Below are 22,804 nucleotides of genomic sequence, written 5' to 3' on the forward strand. Positions count from 1 at the left end.
TATAGGTAATTCAAACCTATCATGTGAATATATTTTAGCACTGTCACATAATATACTATATGTCACGATATTGTTATACAGGGAGTGCAGAATTATTAGGCAAGTTGTATTTTTGAGGATTAATTTTATTATTGAACAACAACCATGTTCTCAATGAACCCAAAAAACTCATTAATATCAAAGCAGAATAGTTTTGGAAGTAGTTTTTAGTTTGTTTTTAGTTATAGCTATTTTAGGGGGATATCTGTGTGTGCAGGTGACTATTACTGTGCATAATTATTAGGCAACTTAACAAAAAACAAATATATACCCATTTCAATTATTTATTTTTACCAGTGAAACCAATATAACATCTCAACATTCACAAATATACATTTCTGACATTCAAAAACAAAACAAAAACAAATCAGTGACCAATATAGCCACCTTTCTTTGCAAGGACACTCAAAAGCCTGCCATCCATGGATTCTGTCAGTGTTTTGATCTGTTCACCATCAACATTGCGTGCAGCAGCAACCACAGCCTCCCAGACACTGTTCAGAGAGGTGTACTGTTTTCCCTCCTTGTAAATCTCACATTTGATGATGGACCACAGGTTCTCAATGGGGTTCAGAACAGGTGAACAAGGAGGCCATGTCATTAGATTTTCTTCTTTTATACCCTTTCTTGCTAGCCACGCTGTGGAGTACTTGGACGCGTTTGATGGAGCATTGTCCTGCATGAAAATCATGTTTTTCTTGAAGGATGCAGACTTCTTCCTGTACCACTGCTTGAAGAAGGTGTCTTCCAGAAACTGGCAGTAGGACTAGGAGTTGAGCTTGACTCCATCCTCAACCCGAAAAGGCCCCACAAGCTCATCTTTGATGATACCAGCCCAAACCAGTACTCCAACTCCACCTTGCTGGCGTCTGAGTCGGACTGGAGCTCTCTGCCCTTTACCAATCCAGCCACTGGCCCATCCATCTGGCCTATCAAGACTCACTCTCATTTCATCAGTCCATAAAACCTTAGAAAAATCAGTCTTGAGATATTTCTTGGCCCAGTCTTGACGTTTCAGCTTGTGTGTCTTGTTCAGTGGTGGTCGTCTTTCAGCCTTTCTTACCTTGGCCATGTCTCTGAGTATTGCACACCTTGTGCTTTTGGGCACTCCAGTGATGTTGCAGCTCTGAAATATGGCCAAACTGGTGGCAAGTGGCATCTTGGCAGCTGCACGCTTGACTTTTCTCAGTTCATGGGCAGTTATTTTGCGCCTTGGTTTTTCCAAACGCTTCTTGTGACCCTGTTGACTATTTTGAATGAAACGCTTGATTGTTCGATGATCACGCTTCAGAAGCTTTGCAATTTTAAGAGTGCTGCATCCCTCTGCAAGATATCTCACTATTTTTTACTTTTCTGAGCCTGTCAAGTCCTTCTTTTGACCCATTTTGCCAAAGGAAAGGAAGTTGCCTAATAATTATGCACACCTGATATAGGGTGTTGATGTCATTAGACCACACCCCTTCTCATTACAGAGATGCACATCACCTAATATGTTTAATTGGTAGTAGCCTATACAGCTTGGAGTAAGACAACATGCATAAAGAGGATGATGTGGTCAAAATACTCATTTGCCTAATAATTCTGCACTCCCTGTATATTCAAACCCATCATGTAAATATATTTTAGCACTGTCACATAATATACTATATGTAACGATACTGTTATATATTTCACTATTCTCTAAAGCACTTTTTGACTATTCTTTAATAGCATTTCATCACAATCTATGACTTCTAATACTATGAGGTCACCTTCAGCACTTATCACTATATCCATTACATTTATACTTTATTGGAATTCATAAGTAACAGTCTCTGGCATGGATTCTCAGTATCATTTAGCATTATGAATATTAAGGCATTTGGCCTCTGATGATTTACGGTTCAATAGTAAAAGGCCAGTCTCAACATATAATACAGCACTGGTCTATTTCACATGTCTTGTTTCTCCATCAGCAAAAACTTTTTGCAGGTCAGCAACATTTAATAATGTCAATATAATCTATATAATCAAACCATTTTAAGAGGTTTGTAATCTGATAACTGTGGAGCATTGTAGTCAATAACAATAATGAATAAAGTCAACTGTATACATTGTTACGTTCTATATGTTTGATTAACATGAGGATTTCATCCACTGAATTATAGATAGAATATAAAGGTGACATAATAATAATGCTTACATTGAAACTACCTCCTCTATCTATCCTTCTTGCAAATAAGAGCCGCTCAATAAGCGGTCATTTTGAATTACCTCTGTATATGTTACTGTGTTTGAATATCTTATAATTATAATTTATAGGTTGTCATTAACACACATATATCTATTACTAATATCAACGTATATGTCCTACTTTTAGGGAGTGTTTTCTGGGAGAATTTCAATCCACATGTTGAATTCTGTTTTAGATATTGGCTATCTATTTTATTATCAGTGAGTGCTCGCGGGGCGAATTTCAATTCACATGACGAATTCAGTCTCAGATATTGCAATGGATTATGATCACTCTACACATATTAATCCAGCCAGAAGCACATCGTCTAGGAATTCTCAGATATCACTGATGGAGCATATATTCATTCATATGAGTATTACAAGTATGCATTAGCAGTGCTAATACGGCACTATTTTGCACCTAGTCCTTTCTTCAACCATAACTAACGATTGTTCACATTATCTTTTATAATTCATCAATATATATTTTTTATCTTGGGTCCACAATGACTCTCACGTCCAGACTTGCATTCCTATTTAATACTTTTACTGGTACTATCGTACAGTCAAATAGATATGAAAATAAAAATACAATCCATTGTTTATACTACTCTGCGATCATCCAATCATCACAGAGCAGTACACACACACCCCCAGTATACATCCTCTGACTGGTTTAATTATCACTGAAGACACGCCCTATTGCTCACTCCCCCCTGTCACGCTGTAAGATCTCACACGACAGAGCAAACAGGGTTGAGTGATAGATCCAAAAACGAATCGGAAACATGTCTCTCACAAAGGGCAACCAATCATGTCAGGAAGGTGGGCTTAACAGGCTCACAAATAACGCTGAGTAGCGGCGGCCCGCACCCCCTCTGAGGAAGCGTTCTGTGAAATGCGCGTCAGGGGTCCAGCAGGAGCAGCGTTGTCTCTCCTGTCTGCCGTTTTTAATCTGCTTACCTTAGTCTAAAAAATAATTTTCTTGCTAAATTATTTGTCATACATGGTGCCTACTCATACTAATAGTTAAAAGTTAATCAGCCCTCGGATTGTAAGGGCTTAGCTTACTTTAGGAAATTTACAAGTGGGCCCATGGATATGTATATAATTTTATTGCTTCAATAGCACATAAATAATTACAGGGAGTGCAGAATTATTAGGCAAGTTGTATTTTTGAGGATTAATTTTATTATTGAACAACAACCATGTTCTCAATGAACCCAAAAAACTCATTAATATCAAAGCTGAATAGTTTTGGAAGTAGTTTTTAGTTTGTTTTTAGTTATAGCTATTTTAGGGGGATATCTGTGTGTGCAGATGACTATTACTGTGCATAATTATTAGGCATCTTAACAAAAAACAAATATATACCCATTTCAATTATTTATTTTTACCAGTGAAACCAATATAACATCTCAACATTCACAAATATACATTTCTGACATTCAAAAACAGAATAAAAACAAATCAGTGACCAATATAGCCACCTTTCTTTGCAAGGACACTCAAAAGCCTGCCATCCATGGATTCTGTCAGTGTTTTGATCTGTTCACCATCAACATTGCGTGCAGCAGCAACCACAGCCTCCCAGACACTGTTCAGAGAAGTGTACTGTTTTCCCTCCTTGTAAATCTCACATGTGATGATGGACCACAGGTTCTCAATGGGGTTCAGATCAGGTGAACAAGGAGGCCATGTCATTAGATTTTCTTCTTTTATACCCTTTCTTGCCAGCCACGCTGTGGAGTACTTGGACGCGTGTGATGGAGCATTGTCCTGCATGAAAATCATGTTTTTCTTGAAGGATGCAGACTTCTTCCTGTACCACTGCTTGAAGAAGGTGTCTTCCAGAAACTGGCAGTAGGACTGGGAGTTGAGCTTGACTCCATCCTCAACTCGAAAAGGCCCCACAAGCTCATTTTTGATGATACCAGCCCAAACCAGTACTCCACCTCCACCTTGCTGGCGTCTGAGTCGGACTGGAGCTCTCTGCCCTTTACCAATCCAGCCACGGGCCCATCCATCTGGCCCATCAAGACTCACTCTCATTTCATCAGTCCATAAAACCTTAGAAAAATCAGTCTTGAGATATTTCTTGGCCCAGTCTTGACGTTTCAGCTTGTGTTTCTTGTTCAGTGGTGGTCATCTTTCAGCCTTTCTTACCTTGGTAATGTCTCTGAGTATTGCACACCTTGTGCTTTTGGGCACTCCAGTGATGTTGCAGCTCTGAAATATGGGCAAACTGGTGGCAAGTGGCATCTTGGCAGCTGCACGCTTGACTTTTCTCAGTTCATGGGCAGTTATTTTGCGCCTTGGTTTTTCCACACGCTTCTTGCGACCCTGTTGACTATTTTGAATGAAACGATTGATTGTTCGATGATCACGCTTCAGAAGCTTTGCAATTTTAAGAGTGCTGCATCCCTCTGCAAGATATCTCACTATTTTTGACTTTTCTGAGCCTGTCAAGTCCTTCTTTTGACCCATTTTGCCAAAGGAAAGGAAGTTGCCTAATAATTATGCACACCAGATATAGGGTGTTGATGTCATTAGACTACACCCCTTCTCATTACAGAGATGCACATCACCTAATATGCTTAATTGGTAGTAGGCTTTCGAGCCTATACAGCTTGGAGTAAGACAACATGCATAAAGAGGATGATGTGGTCAAAATACTCATTTGCCTAATAATTCTGCACTCCCTGTACTCTTGACTGGGTTTAAGTGTTTTTAACTCTTTTCTCGCTACTACTGTGTGAATGTTGGTTCCTAGTTATATTAATAAAGACTTAAAGGGACAGTTTACTCAAAAATTTTCTTCCCTTTAATTTGTTCCCAATGATCCACTGTACCTGCTGGAGTGTATTAAATTGTTTACAAGTAGCTCCTTTACCCTTATATTGGCATTTGAAATTGTTAATTTAGCATGTGGTATCCCCACCTATTCTGAAAGTTTGTGGCCGCGCGTACCAGCTATAGATAAGCTTTGTAAACACAGCCAGCAGAAGAAATTACACTCCCAGTGTGATAAAGCAGAGATAAGGTAATAAAATGTTGATTTTCCATTGTTCTCTCAAAGTATTGGTGATTGTTTTAAGGACAGATATAAGATAAAGAAGCAGGTATATGTGCACAATGTGATACAGTAATGAGATCTGATTATACCTACAAGCGCAACCTATTTTATTAGGCTGTGGCTTCAAAACACAAAATCAGAGCTTTTCATACATTTTTTACTCTGCAGTTGGTAAAAAAAAGCAATTGTAAACACATTAAGGGAAAAACTATTTTACAGTATACTGTACCTTTAAGGTATGAATGTTATGGAACTTTTTATAAATATATAGTGTAATCTTTATCTGAACTTATCACTTGGAGTTCACATGATATATAATTTGTGGCAATCTCTACTGTGAATACTAATGTATTTCTTATACAATTAGTTTCTCTAGTTGTTTAGTTCTGTTCTCTGAGATCCCACATCAGATACTGATCCCATTTGATGATATTTAATACAACATAGACACACAATATATGTACTGTAATACTAATAAGGGGACTATATCTGTTATTGCCTAAACTCCAACTAATCCCCCATAACCTTAATTCTAAAGGATCGTATTTTACGTCACAAAATTCAACTTTTGCCGGTCTGTAGGCTTTGATAACTAGGTCGAATCAGGCTCGCCACAATTATGCTGTGGAATTCCAGCGTATTTGCGGTTGACGGCTTCATAACTAGGCCTCCTAGACTAACTCCCTTGAAGATACTAATCCCTGGGAAGAAAATGTTTAATATATGGGCAAACAAAGGATTGTACCACATTGCAGACTGTTTATCACTGGAGCAGCCACTTACATATACACAAATATCAGGATCTGCCACCTAGCACACCTCATGCCTGGTTCCATTACTTACAATTGTTTACAAAAATCAGAAAAGTCACACAATCCGAGAATAATCTTTCTAAGACTTACCTGGAATTTCTATGTATAACCAATTCAATAATTAAAGGTGCTATTTCTGGCCTCTATCCTATTTTTTTTTTTTTTATAAAAACAGTTTTTTATTGAGGTTGTTATGTGGTACAACATTAAAGGAAATACAGAGTTTGTCAAACATATGATAAAGAAATGTACATTGACTTCTCAGATAAGAATATTAACGCTCACAGGCAAATATATGTTTTGCTAATAACAATATAACAGACCATAGGTTAGGAGACCTAAATAGATCTAGGCTGAGTAATAAACAACTAGTATATGAGTTCACAAGTTCCATAGGTCTCAAGTACACAAAGAGAGGTAAAGCAAGAATAATTACCTGTGCAGGAAAAGTGTAAGACCAGACATTCTTTATAACAATAGATATCTGAAATAGAAGTGAGAATAACAAAAGAACTGAACAAACATAAATGGAACCTCGTTTTTCTTTTAGTATATAAATGCAAAGTAACTGCTATGTTGGTCACTCTTGGGCCAAATGTATCGTAATTGCTGTATCAAATGGCAGTAACTTTGGACTATTGTTGTGTAAGATGTTAGGGAAAGGGGTGCAGTGGGCAAGAGCCACTTGTATAATAAAAGGGGAAGGGGGGGCGTGTCCTACTAATTCCAAGATAGAGATATTCTAAAGAATATAATGATTAATGCTGGGTCAGATTTTATAAACATCTTAGGCTTTGTAAAAGTTAGTTCAAGTGTGCAGATGTGAGTCTGGCCATAAAGGCACACAATATATAGAGGGCATGTATGAGGTCCACTGGTTCTAGTTATGCGATCCTGAAAGGCAGTCCTCTAGAGGAACTGAAGAGAGAGTTAAGCAGTATAAAAACTGAGCTGGAACTGCATATTCTGGGACACTTATATCAGACCATGTTCTTGAGCCAACAACAAATAGTATAAGGGAATACTTTAACTGTTAAATAACTTTCCATCATGGTGAGACAAACTTCCAATAGGAAGGTAAATTAAATTATGGGGGTCTAGCAAGGGGTAGGTAGTACAACAAGACAATAATCCACCTCTAGGAGAATTTGACGCGGCTTCCTGACATATAAAGAAAGCAGGACATTACAGCATGTGTAGGGGAGAACATGTAGTGCAAAATACTTCACCTGGTTACATGGAAAAAAAAAAAACTCACATATATTATTCCCAGCAAATTAGATAGATTGTTAACAGGCGGAGATATAGGAGAACCTACAGGGCATTATGATATGTCCCAGCATGTAGCAGTGTAACCGTGTGTGAGTGTGCTATATACAGGAACAATAAGATAGCATATGAGAGAAATAAAGCAACAGTTCCACAATACTGCCTTTGGATAATAACAGTAGACACGTTGGCTTGAGGGAGCTGGTAGATGAAACACTAAATGTGATAGTAGCCATTCAGCTAAAATGAGTGAGCAATACATATGAATAACAGGATAGTATATGGAACAAAATAAAACAACAGAGTAATGTTACCCCCTTTGAAAAATAACGATAAACAGTTTGGCATGAGGAAGCTGATAAGAGAGTCACTAAATGTGCTAGTAATCATACAGCTAGTATGAGCACTCTGGCAGTCTCTATTCCAGCGAGGGAGATTCTACCTACAAATATGGGGATTGAGTGAGATTAACACTATAATAGTAATCAACAAGGCAGATTTTAAATTGAGTGTATCATGTCAGCCCCTCATATCAATTAAACACATAGCGTTATATATATCTACTCATGCATAAAACAAGAACTGTGCAGAACAATTAGTGCATCAGAGTGGTCTGTTGTAGACATTACATATATATATATATATATATATATATATATATATATATATATATATATATAGTCGTGAGGGCTGGAATATAAAGAACAAAAACATCAGTATTAATTAATAAATACTAACTCCTAACTCAAATTTCCCATATCAAACTCTCCTATTATGAAAAAACAGAATAATTATTAACTTGCATGGGGAATACCATAACCTAATACAGTTGGGTGAATTTGTTTCAAGAAGGTTAAATGAACTTACATAGAAGCTTTAGAGGTAAATAAAGGCAATGTTAGTATCTGATAAGAAAGCAAGTTCTGGAGCTAGTTACTCAGTAAGGGAATAAAATGAGTATAATGCATGCATATCTGCTGTGTCTACGAGTATAACTGGTAGTTGAAGATATTAATATGTGTGAGCTCAAGTAGGTGCCTGTGTTAGTTATGAAAGAAGAAATTTATAGTTAGGGAGTCTGAAAGACAGGGAAGAAATAAGGATCAGGACCTTGTATCCACAAACATAAAATGACCCAAAGAACTAAAATAAATCCCTACTAAGTGCATATAATATATAGTCAAAAAAATAATAATAAAAAAAATAAAAGAAGGCATCGAACAGAAATGAGGGCAAATCTCTGGCTGTTAGCCTTCATCATGAAATAAAGCTGTCCTCTTTAAACTGTCCTCAGGAGAATATGTAAGAGATAACGGGGCTCTATACACTTTAGAGCATAGTATCCCACAGGGTATACATGACATTTCTAGCCGACTCCAGTTACCAGTGTTGGAAGTGTAGCAGCGCGATCCCTATATCCCTTTCTCTGCACAATCAAACTGGAACAGGACTCATCTTCAGAAGAGAAAGTTACGTGAGATCTAAAGGCCTTCCCCGAATTGAGCTGTGCTGAGTGCGCATCCAGTCCGGATGCCATCCGTGTATCCGCAGACAATAAACAAGCAAGTTGCTCTCCACTGTAACTCCGTGTTGTCATCACACTACAGAGTTTATTTCCAAGGGACCTGTAACGAGTAATACAGAGAGCTTGGGGAGAAGGGTTGTAAAAGCCCAGTGAGTAGTTAATATATCTCATAATAATTATGCACCTTGCGAGTGAGTTGCCGACCATCTCCTCTGATCTAACTCCAGTTTCCGGAGTATGTCTGTCTCCTCTTTCCTCCCACCAGGTGTCGGCCATATCTTCCATAGCGAGGGCAGAGGGAAGAAAACCAGGGCTGATTGTAGCTCTTCTCAAAGTGGAAACAGGTTCATCCCCTCTCATAAGCGATTCTACTGGGGTATTTCCCTTAAGGCTGCGATCATCATCAGATATCTCCAGTGTTAAAATGGCCGGCTGCACGTGTGTCTCTCGTACTATAGAGATCAGGTTTTCAAAGTTACTGTCCATCTTCTGCTCCAGATCTAATAGCATTCGACAGATAAAGGAGCTAGCTTCCTCCATAATTGCAAATGATATATTCCTAGGGTGTCAGGAGTGTACCGGGAGTTATTGTAAACTGGGAGTGAGCGATGCAGACCTGTTATTATATCGTAGCTGAGAGCTTGGAGCTGGAGTCGGTCTCTGGGATCATTCATGCGGCAGACTCAGATTTAATGTAGTCACTAACTTTATATTTAGTGTTATTTAGCTTCTATGTTGTAGACGGAGCCGCTTAATGAAGATATTCTAGTTATATCTTAGGTATCCACCGGAGCTCGAGAAAATGCGGCCATTCCTGTTCACAGCTTGGACACGCCCCCATCTATCCTATTTTTAACAAGTACAATGATACTAATAAATTAACTTATATGACTAAATGGGAAACAAATTTACAAATTACAGACTCCCTCCCACAATGGTTGAAGAATATATATAAAGGAGAGGCATTTTTCTTTTTGCGCTAATCTCAAAGAAAATTACATTAAGGTACTCTATCATCATTGGTACATGAGTCCAGTGAGATTAAATCATATTTTTGCAGATATACCATCTAGCTGTTTCAGGGGATGCATTGACAGAGGTACTTATTTTCACATGTGGTGGACTTGTCCCATAGTGAGTCATATAAGAGCATCAAAACTAATTGGGGAAATATTAGACCAAGATTTCTCAACCTGAAGCCTTACTACACTTCCCAGTTAGGGGGATCACCAGACCAATTAACAAACGTATTTCTTTAATATATACAGTGGTGCGCACTTCAATCGCTAGATTCTGGAAAACATAGATTCCTGATTTTTAAGTTTAATGAACAAAATTAGGTTCTATCGATCAATGTCAGAAATATCCTGTATGTTTTTGGATAACAAAGAGAAAGAATTAGCTATGTTGGAGAGATGGGTTGCATGGGAGGATGGGGAGAGAAGGAGAAACAGAATTGCTTTATAAATGGTTATTGAAGTGGCTACATAGAGGAAGAGGAAATATAATACTTAGAATCCAAGCTGGGGAATAAAATTGTTGAAATGAGTTGCGGATACTGATGTGGGGGGGTGTTGGATGGCACAGAATGGGGGAATTTTTCCCCCCTTTTTTTTTTTATTATTGTTTATTTTATGAGTTAAGATTGATACTGTGATGAATAATATGCAGATAGTCATATAATGTATTCAATTTTCCTTTATGTATATTTTGTTGAATACTTGAATCCAAGAAATCTAAAAAAAATATTTTTAAAAAACAGTATATGTCACCGTTCTCCCAAGTTCTAAATCTGCAGAATTTTAGGAAAATATATACACAGATGATTGACATTTGAAAAATACAAATATTGATAGCAGGTAGCTAAACACCTAAAAAGAAAGATATATATATATATATATATATATATATATATATATATACATGCGCATATATACAAAAAGAAAATCAGTATCATTACGCTTTTCAAAAGTACTGCATCCCAAGGCAGAACATACTGTGATATACGATCTCATCACAGAAAATTTACAGTTTCTGCCTGCACGTGTCACTGTTTCGTTCTCAGTGTAAATATTTACTAGTTCCTCTCTCTTCAATCTCCTCCCCCTTCTTCCTGAACTCCAGTGCGGTACAGAGTAACAGCACATTGCAGAAAAGGTAAGTCAGGACTTAACACATTTATTCTAGGAGTCTAGGAGCCAGATTTTTTTTTGTTCTTTAATAAGTGTATATGTATGTGTGTGTGTGTGTGTGTGTGTGTGTGTGTGTATCTGTGTTTGTGTGTGTGTGTGTGTATGTATCTCTGTGTTTGTGTTTGTGTGTATGTATCTGTGTTTGTGTGTATGTATCTCTGTGTTTGTGTGTGTATGTATCTGTGTTTGTGTGTGTGTATGTATCTGTGTTTGTGTGTATGTATCTCTGTGTTTGTATGTGTGTGTGTATGTATGTATTGTATGTATGTATCTGTGTGTGTGTATGTATCTGTGTGTGTATGTATCTGTGTGTGTGTGTGTATGTATCTGTGTGTGTGTATGTGTGTGTGCATGTGTGTATGTATGTATGTATGTATCTCTGTATGTATCTGTGTGTGTGTATGTGTATGTATCTCTATGTGTGTGTGTGTGTCTATATATATGTATCTGTGTGTGTGTGTGTGTGTATATGTATGTGTGTGTGTGTGTGTGTGTATGTATCTGTGTGTGTGTGTGTATGTGTGTCAACTTCCTCCCCCTTCCTGAACTCCAGTGTTGTACAGGGTAATAGCACATAGCAGAAAAGGTAAGTCAGGGCTTAACAAATTTATTTTAAGTCTAGGAGCCAACCAAAATACTTTTAGGAGCCATTTTTTTAATAAATGTGTGTGTGTATATGTATGTATCTGTATGTATGCATGTGTGTGCATGTCTGTCTGTGTGTGTATGTGTATGTATATGTATATTTTGTGTGTGTGTGTATGTATTTGTGGGTATGTCTGTGTGTATGTATGTATGTATGTGTGAGTATGTCTGTGTGTGTATGTGTGTGTGTCTGTCTGTCTGTCTATATGTATGTGTGTGTGTGTATTATGTGTGTGTGTGTCTGTATATATGTATATATACTGTATATGTGTGTGCGTATATATATATATATATATATATATATATGTGTGTGTGTATATGTATATATATATATTTTTATACATACATACACACACACACGTATATATATTTTCCCTATGGGCCTTGCACCCAGGCTTGTCTGGGGTTAACTGCCTGTGACTCTGGAGACAGCACAGCTTCCTGAGAGTGCTATAGCACCCAGGGCTGAGCATGTTGCAGGGTCATGGGATGTGTACCCAGTCCAGTCTGAGAATGCAGTCCCCTTCCGTGTTTTGTATATGACTAGGGAGATTACATAAGTCTGTGAACCCTGACTTGTTCCCAGTTTGTTTGATTGAGAGCTTGCATTTGTATGGCTGTATTAGGGACCCAGGTTTTTGGAAGAGACCTTGACGTGGTACCTGGGCTTGTCCCATTTGGCCAGATGCGGTAACTAACTCTTCCAGTTTTGCTTTTAATCTTAGCTGAGAGCTTATAAGCGAGTGCTGGGCTTTCTCTGTGTGTTGTATTAATTTATTTTGTAATTTTCCCTATGGGCCTTGCACCCAGGCTTTTCTGGGGTTAACTGCCTGTGACTCTGGAGACAGCACAGCCTCCTGAGAGTGCTATAGCACCCAGGGCTGAGCATGTTGCAGGGTTATGGGATGTGTACCCAGTCCAGTTTGAGAGTGCAGTCCCCTTCCGTGTTTTGTATATATAAATATATATATATATGTGTGTGTGTGTGTGTGTGTGTGTGCAGTGAGACATGCAGAGAAATTTTCACTAAAAAAATCTCATTGCAGAAAATAAAAAAAAGTTCTGCCTCTGGGGTACTGCACAATAGATCATGCTGACATTTATATGTCTACTATGACACTCATAAGGCTAGTATATTTGGCATCCTTTGTGTATGAATACACAAACAATATTATACTTGATCACCATGCTTCTTTATGTATATAGTTTAGTGAGCAATACTACATACTGGTATATCATTCATGATTTAGGAATTCACAATATACGATATATAATAATTAAATGGTTATCCTCTCACTAAAGAACAAACATACAATCTCTCAAGAATACTAAATATGCATTTGTCTTTTTTTCTCCCTGAAACCACAATAATATCTCTGAGACATTTGTAATACCTATCTCCCATGAAAATAATAACAATACTGATAATGACGATAGCTCAACATAATTGCATATCTAAAGAAAGTTTATACGAAGTATAGCCTATATATTCAATACAGTTCCTTCTTGTCAAGTATTTTATATTTATTCCCACCCCTAGGCGGAGTCTTTGCCAGATCAATTACTTTTACTGAAAAATCTCCAACGTTGGTAAAATGAAAGAGATTAAAATGTTGAGTCACCACTGAATCTTTGTTGTAATTTTTTACATCGTTTACGTGCTCTCTTATCCTCACATTCACTTCCCTTGTCATTTTACCAACGTACCGTACATGACAAATCTTACATTCTAGCAAGTAGACTGCAAATGTAATTTTACAGTTAGCATAGTCATTTCATCCTCAGATGATCTAAACATATTTGTCACATCCATCATATTGCAAGTTAAACAAGTTCTTTCTCCACATTTAAAATTACCTTTTCAACTTATCCAATGATCACCCCTGGTTGTCATTGTGTTCCGAACCATACTCGGGGCTAATCTAGATGTTCCTTTTCAGGATTTTTACAATCTCTGAGAATTGTGTTTTATATTCAGTGGTGAATACAATACTATCACCAAATGATTTATCTGACCTTTTTTTCTACCTTATTCTTCATTACCATTGTACGGATTTCCAACTTAGTCTCTTCTAGCTTAATTGGATCATATCCTCTGGCTACCAATCTCTTAGCAAGCTCATTACCTGCTGCAGATATACCATATCGTCATTAGTATTGCATCTCAGTCTAATGAACTGTCCCCTTGGCATGGCATGGACAAGGTGAGGAGGATGACAAGAACTTGCATGGAGAATAGTGTTCCCCGCAGTGGGTTTTCAAAAAGTCCTAGACACTATTCTCATAGTCTCAATGTCCCCTTCCAGTGTCACATCCAAGAAGTCAGTCCTAACAGAATCATAACCACCAACAAATTTCAAACACATATCATTCTCATTTAAAAAGGTAAGGAAGGGGGGCGTGTCCAAGCTGCATTCTGAGAAGGACGCTTTTCCTAGAGCTCCTGAGGATTCTTCTATAATCCGCCGATTATTAGGCTTAAAAAACAGCATCGATACAGAACTTCACTTTTCTATTAAAGCTTAACCCTGTAAGGGTTGGGTTCAGGCCATATTTGCTGTGTGTATGATTCTGGATCTGAGGAACGGACGATTAGGGCCTAGAGCGGCGGCTCACTATTAGGCGACGACCCCTCCCCCTTGTTCCCGGGTTTTCTGTCGCTCCTGGGCTGTGCAGTCCAAATTAACACTTACCCATCACATCTTTTGGGGGAACTTCTGATTGTTGAACAATGCCATTAATACTGGCTCCCGGGCAGGACGAGGCCATGCTTCAGCGCTAGGACGTGCATTATTTCAGGCTAGAGTGCCTCCTGCAAAAGCTGCTAGACAAAGCTCCGTCTGAATCCTACCTGAGAATCTCCCTACAACCGCAACTACCGATGGAGATCAAGAGATTGCCGCGTACACAGTAACAGAAGACATTAATAACAGACCTGAGCTTAAGGGACCCTACGCTAATGGATTAGAACAAATGCCATGCTCCACAGCGCCAGATCTGTTACTAGCAATAAAGAGGCCTGAGATCGACACCATGGAGAAAGCAGCAGACGACTCTACTGACCCACATCCACCAAACTACGTCGCAGCTGCAAGGGAGAAGGGAGGCAATCCGGCTGTTAAGCTCATGTCGGTCTATGCAGCAAACATGGAGGGAAAAGGACATATTTCAGCTAATATACCGCCATTGAATTGTGGCTCCGGCGTTTACTCGCAGCCTCCTCACGCAACACACAAAAGCCTCATGTACCTCTTAAAACTCCAGAATATCCATATTATGCGGGGAGCACTGAGGCCATACACGGAGGGATACAGGAGGACAATGCTCATGAACCGCAAGCAGCCATGAGAGGTATGACACAAAAGCTGGACTCGTTTGCTCAAGGGGCAATGACTTGGCCTAATGCAACAGACATAACTGAGATATCTGCCTTATCAACTAAAGACTGGGCTCTCATAACTATGTGTGGGCAAATGGACGATTTTAACTTTAATGCTGGACATTTGGCGCGATGGGAACTGCCCAGCGGTGCTTATAATGCACCCACACTGAAACCCCAAGAGACCAACATAGGTGATGCTCACGCACTATTAAAATCTCAGTATAGGCCTAAAAACTTACACCACAAAAATCCCACCACTCTGACAACTTTTATACCCTTACTTCATTTCCCATTAAATGCCATTGGAAGAGATGTGGACAGTGGGGGTTAATTTAAAAATTGTATGATGCCACATATGTATTTTCTGTTTGATTTGGTTAACTAAATTCCAAAGGTTTCTTTTATCCTTATCAATGAAACATTCTGTAAATGCTCCAATGTTGCATGTTTTGTTATGCCTATTTAGAAGTTAGAAGTTCTTTATTATTAACTTAGATTACAGATGTATTTCTAGCTGCATATTGCTATTCAAACAGTTTAACTTACAGCTCTTCATGACAACTTACAGAGGCAGGCTCAACATGTTAGACAGGGGACATATGTAGCTTGCGGCTTTTAACACGGTAGGTGATCTGCCTTATGGCCAGTGGCCGGGGCCGTGGGCAGTAACTACTAATCATAATATATAAAATAAAAGCCATCATATAATGTAATATGGTTATTGAACAGAATTCCATTTCCTTGTCCCTCATGCACCTCTGTTATAACCCTAATGAGGTCAATTTATGCCTATAGCATTTGACTATATATCTTGCCCACGCTGGCAGACAGCTAATTTTTACTACCCCCAGAATAATGCAAAAGAGATATTATTCTAGTAGCTTACACAATACTATAATCATTATATATCACATCACTATAAAGTTCATCTGAAACTAACATATGCTTATACATCTAGAACCCACATATATGGCCAGGTCTCTCCTCCTTGTAGTTTGACTGCCTGGATGTTTTGTTAAAGTGTTTTTCAGGAGAATTTTGTTTATGTTGGGTGTGCGGCCTGGGAGCGACCCCTATTTTTGTATTTTTCTTTATCACTACTATGTATACCACTAGAGAGGATTCTGGAGAAATCCTCACTCCTTTTAATATTATGTCTACAATGATCTATAGCTGGATGCAGTTTTTTGTTTTTTTTTATGTTTATTCCTTTACATCGCTTTACAATAACCCCTGGACTTTAATAAGACTATCAACTTTGGTCCAAGTGTGACCTAACATATGGTTATAAGGGGATGTAAAATGAGGACTTTACCCAAATTTACACAATCTTTTTCAGATATGATGTGAATATCTTAATAACGCTTATTTCATGTATGATGTATGTTATTATCTTTATGTCCTCAATAAAAAAAAAAATAAAAAAAAAGTCTGTACAAAATTTGATAATGGAAGTTAGAAAGTGTCCTAAAACTGCTGCTCATTCTGAATCATAAAAGTCTCCCTTTAAAGAAAATGTTGGAATTTCCTGTCCCTTTAACAATAAAGCTCTACCACATGGTCATTTGCTCTGCTTGCATACAAGTAAAATACTTGTGAGACTTTGTAAATTGTATTTATTTTTTATCTAATAAATCAGTGACCTGAGTTTAGAATATGCCCTGAACTGAATGAAAATGTTTTATATGGATCTTATTATTCGGAAAATAATAAAAAGAAATTAGACTGAACTGCACATATTTTTTGCCATATAGGGGTCGATTTATCAAAGACTTTGCGAGCCTTGCGACCCCCTACGACTGCAGGTTCTCACAAGAGAACCTGCACACCGTATTTAACAAACAGCGGTCATCAAACCGCCACTTTCCTAACCTTTTGCCACCTCTAAGGTGGAGAATCTCAATCTCCCCGGTCTCATCCGACCGGGGAGATTGACAGCTCCTGCCCGCGCGTGATTGGCTGTGCGGGGGCAGGGGACAGGATAGCGCTTGTGTGCAATGCTGAATTCTGCCAGGGGAATTCAGCCCGCCAGAGGCGAGCTGTGGTGGACAGGGGTGCGTATATGCTTGATAAATTGACCCCATAGTGTATGTAAATATTAGTTTTGCTCACTGGACTATACAAAAGCAATATTGTCTCTGATATCTGCTAATATAAGGAAAGGGCTGTTATACATATAGCACCTGCTGATTCTTTTGTGAGCCAGTAAAGTGTAATACAAATGTATATTAACCTCTTTGTATGAGTTACTTATACAGAAATGTGTGCAATAATAAAGTATTGTATTATTCCAAAAAAAAAAAAAGGTAAGGAAAAGGCCAAAACTTATTTAATCAAAAGGATCATAAATGATCAAAATAAGATCATCAATGAACCTCCTGTAATAGAGAATTTTGCTAGTTTGACTCATATAATCACTGTTGTAGATATACCTCAACTCCCAGTAACCAACATAAAAATTGGCGAAACAGGGGGCGAATTTCACCCACATGGCCGTTCTGCAGCACTGGAGATACAATTTATCATCAAACATTAGAAAATTATGAGTCAACACAAACTCCAAAATCGAGTATATATATACCTTAACATCCATTTCATAAGCAGTAAATGTATCCAGAAAATGTCTCACAGCTAAACCAAGTGTGTGAGGGATGCAGGTATATAAAGATGCTATATCCACTACTACCCATGAATAGTCTTTTTTCCCCCAAAGTAAATTCCTTTAAACTCTCAAGAAGATGAGACAAATCCCTTAGATAATTGTATAATTTTTTCACTATTGGCTGAAGGATAGAATCCAACCACTCAGATAATGGTTTGAGTAGAGACCCAATGCCTAAAACAATGTGCCTTCCTGGCGGCCGTTCAGGATTCTTATGTATCTGGGGAACTCAGGAACCAAATACAACAAATTCTCCTGTTTCAACACTCCTAAGTAGATACCATCATAAAGTACTGTCAATAGTTGCTTTTTGAACATTAATGTAGGATTACCACTCAATAACTTATAAGTGGACGTATTGCTGAGTTGGCGTAGAGCCTCTTCAAAATAATCACTTTTGTTTAGGATTACTATGTTTCCTCCCTTATCGGAGTTTCTAATCACTATATCTTGATTACCCTGAAAAGACTCCAATGCCAATCTCTCAGACCTCTTGAGATTTTGTCTAACAGGTTTTTTCAAAAATTCGAAATTTAAGATTTCCCTCTCTACATTTTTCTGAAAATTATTTACAGCAGCACCTCTGAACTGAATGGGATAGAAACCTGACCCGCTTCTTTTTTAGGACCTAAAGGTTGCAAACGCTCACTTGTTGAATCATGACCCTTCTGTAAATCAATGAGAGTACCCAATACACAAGCATCTTGGAAAGAAACCTCACTCTGAGCTTCATTACGTTTAATGGTAGAATTTACAATATTTTCTTCAGGTACTGCTTGAAGTGCAAAAAACTCTTAAGTATAAGCTTTCTGACAAACCTATTGGTATCAAGCAGGGTATTAAATGGAGAAAAATATCTTGCTAGGGCAAAACCCAAACCTCTGCTATTGATGCTACTTGATGATGGTATCTAATTAGAAGTGTTCAAACAGGAGGATTTGTTGTATTTGGTTCCTGAGTTCCCCATTGCACTTCTATTTCACTATTTACCGAAGGTACATAATAATCCTGAATGGCCCGTTGTTTCTGGCATTGGGTCTCTACTCAAACCATTATCTGAGGGGTTGGATTCTATCCTTTAGCCACTAGTGAAAAGATTACAGTTAGCTAAGGGAATCGTCTCATCTTCTCACTTGGTTTAAGAGCTGTGTAGACCCTCTTGGCGGAGCTACCCAGTCAGAGGAGCTGGAGTCCATCACACAACTGTTGGGGGATAATGTTACGGAGAACATGCAGAGACACAGACAAAAGATAGGAAAACATACACAGGGCCAGATAGGTCAGTGTGACGGATACCCCGGTTACACCGTCTGAGTAGCTCCGCCAAAAGGGTCCTGCTTCCTCCCTGCCGACTGCAGCTATGTAGCTGGCAAGTGACCACAGCCTGTAGCCACTCTGTGGCAGACTCCAGCTTCCCCAACTGGGTAGCTCTGCCAGAGGGTCCATCCTTTGCCTGGAACAGGCTGCTATGTAGCCCAAGAAAGTGATTTTAGCTGGAGCTCACCCAAATAACTAGACATACTAGCATTCAGGTGAAACAGGAACTGCCTTTATTGGGACAAACACACATCTTTTATACACACACACACATCTTGATAAAACAGGGAGACAATGCCCCAGTTTTCCCGCCATTCCTGCCCCTCCAGACTGACCGGCGCCTCCATAGCAACCATAGTCCCACAGAATCCCAGGACACCGTGGTGACGGTTTTGGGGTGATCCCAGGGGAGCGGTGGCATTTCCAGGGTGTCATTTGAAAGCGTTATTCGTTATTGGGGACTGGAGATACAACCCGTTGAAGTTATGGGGGTAGGGGTGTCCAAAACCCCAAGTTCCCTCCGGTAATTCTCCCACCTCTTGTCCTCCCTAGGGGCTACTAATCCCCAAAAGAGCGGAGCTCTGGGGCACATGGTTGCTGAAGCGACCAGGGGTAAAATTAGCAGGTGTCCTGCTGTCCTGTGGCTGACCGGGAGTTCCAGGAGCCCAGACAGCCTGAGAGGGGTTAGGTGGGTGTCCATGGTGAGGCTGCCGACTGGGAGTTCCAAGGGCCCGGCCAGCCTAGGAGGGTTTTCCTGGTCATACACCAGCTTTTCACAAGACAAGCAAACCAAAGCTTCCAGGGATTGTGGTTGCTCTGAGGAGCCCAAAACCACTGAGAAACAACAGGGGTGAGGTTGTAGGGGGGTAGCCTTAGCTGTCTGGTATCCGTGACATCTCCCCTCCTCCAGTTCGGCAGACCCGGCTAGACCCTTAACGGGTCGGCCTGGGGCTGTCTGATGGTGTCCCTCCACTTCTCGGTTGCTGGGAGAGGTTATCCCATCTCTCCTGAGCTTGGGGCATCCTGGAGGGTTCCTGATGGCATTTATACCCTGCGCCCTGGGTGCAGGGATAGTCACATAAGGCAAAGTCCCAAACAAGTTGGCTAAGGCCAGCTCCCAAACAATTGCTGTCCCACAAGTTCTAGTGTCCTTAAGTTCCATGGCCCCACTGCCTCTCTCTGTGACACTCTGTTTAGTACCGGCTAACCCACCCACAAACAAAGCTAGTGCTGGTTTCCCAGATGTATTCCCACCCCAGACCGGAGGGGGAGGTTGCTCCTTGGTGGGGCAGGCAAAGCTCGGGTGCCCAAACATGTGGCACCATCTGTATAAGCTTTTCTCCTCCTTGCCTAATGCAACACCTGCCCCCGGTGAGAAATACTGTGGGACACCTCTAAGGTGGAGAATCTCAATCTCCCCGGTCTCATCCGACCGGGGAGATTGACAGCTCCTGCCCGCGCGTGATTGGCTGTGCGGGGGCAGGGGACAGGATAGCGCTTGTGTGCAATGCTGAATTCTGCCAGGGGAATTCAGCCCGCCAGAGGCGAGCTGTGGTGGACAGGGGTGCGTATATGCTTGATAAATTGACCCCATAGTGTATGTAAATATTAGTTTTGCTCACTGGACTATACAAAAGCAATATTGTCTCTGATATCTGCTAATATAAGGAAAGGGCTGTTATACATATAGCACCTGCTGATTCTTTTGTGAGCTGGTAAAGTGTAATACAAATGTATATTAACCTCTTTGTATGAGTTACTTATACAGAAATGTGTGCAATAATAAAGTATTGTATTATTCCAAAAAAAAAAAGGTAAGGAAAAGGCCAAAACTAATTTCATCAAAAGGATCATAAATGATCAAAATAAGATCATCAATGAACCTCCTGTAATAGAGAATTTTGCTAGTTTGACTCATATAATCACTGTTGTAGATATACCTCAACTCCCAGTAACCAACATACAAATTGGCGAAACAGGGGGCGAATTTCGCCCACATCGCCGTTCTGCAGCACTGGAGATACAATTTATCATCAAACATTAGAAAATTATGAGTCAACACAAACTCCAAAATCGAGCATATATATACCTTAACATCCATTTCATAAGCAGTAAATGTATCCAGAAAATGTCTCACAGCTAAACCAAGTGTGTGAGGGATGCAGGTATATAAAGATGCTATATCCACTACTACCCACGAATAGTCTTTTTCCCCCAAAGAAAATTCCTTTAAACTCTCAAGAAGATGAGACAAATCCCTTAGATAATTGTATAATTTTTTCACTATTGGCTGAAGGATAGAATCCAACCACTCAGATAATGGTTTGAGTAGAGACTCAATGCCTGAAACAATGTGCCTTGCTGGCGGCCGTTCAGGATTCTTATGTATCTGGGGAACTCAGGAACCAAATACAACAAATTCTCCTGTTTCAACACTCCTAAGTAGATACCATCATAAAGTAGCGTCAATAGTTGCTTTTTGAACACTAATGTAGGATTACCACTCAATAACTTATAAGTGGACGTATTGCTGAGTTGGCGTAGAGCCTCTTCAAAATAATCACTTTTGTTTAGGATTACTATGTTTCCTCCCTTATCGGAGTTTCTAATCACTATATCTTGATTACCCTGAAAAGACTCCAATGCCAATCTCTCAGACATCTTGAGATTTTGTCTATAAGGTTTTTTCAAAAATTCGAAATTTAAGATTTCCCTCTCTACATTTTTCTGAAAATTATTTACAGCAGCACCTCTGAACTGAATGGGATAGAAACCTGACCCGCTTCTTTTTAGGACCTAAAGGTTGCAAACGCTCACTTGTTGTATCATGACCCTTCTGTAAATCAATGAGAGTACCCAATACACAAGCATCTTGGAAAGAAACCTCACTCTGAGCTTCATTACGTTTAATGAGTCTTTGGGTGATAGGAGTAGTGTGTCCTACAAGGTAGCCCTTTGGAACTAATGTTCTATATTTTTTTTGTTTTGGGTATTATGCAGGGAGACCCTTGGGATTTAGAGGAAGCTTGTGCCATGGGGGTCATGTATTAGGGCATTGAGTGCTTGAAATTTTTATGATGGTTGGGTCATGCAGGGGATGGGACCTTGGGTCCTAGGGTTGTTTAATTTTACAGTGAAGGATTGTACAGGAGCCCCTTGGTACTTGGGAAGATTTTGCAGTGAAGAGTTGTGCAGGGGACCCTGGGTGCTGGGGGGCATACTGCAATGGAGGGTTGTGCAGAGACCTTGAGTGCTGGGGGGAGGTTTTGCGATGGTGAATTGTTCAGGGTTCCCTAGGTGCTGGGGAAGGTTGTTCGATGGAGGATTGTGCAGGGACCCATGGGAGCTGGAGAGGTTCAGTAGATACTTATGCAGAGGCCCCTAGGTGCTTGCAAGGTTTTGTGATGGGGGTTGTGCAGGGGCCCCTGGGTACTGTTGGAGATTTGAATAGTGAATAATTGTGCAAGGGAAGTTGGCAACTAAAGGAAAATTTGCAGTCATGAGTTGTGTCCTGGGGAGGTGCAATAGATAGTTGTGCAGGGGGCCTTAGGAAGGTTTTGCACTGTAAAGTTGTTAAGAGGAGACTGGGTGCTGGGGAGGGGGTATGCAAGTGGCCATGTTGATGTTAGCCAAGTTGAAGTTTATGTGGATTAGAAGCAGCTCTCACCTCT

The sequence above is a fragment of the Bombina bombina genome, chromosome 4, assembly GCF_027579735.1.
Source record: "Bombina bombina isolate aBomBom1 chromosome 4, aBomBom1.pri, whole genome shotgun sequence".
Classification (NCBI taxonomy): Eukaryota; Metazoa; Chordata; class Amphibia; order Anura; family Bombinatoridae; genus Bombina; species Bombina bombina.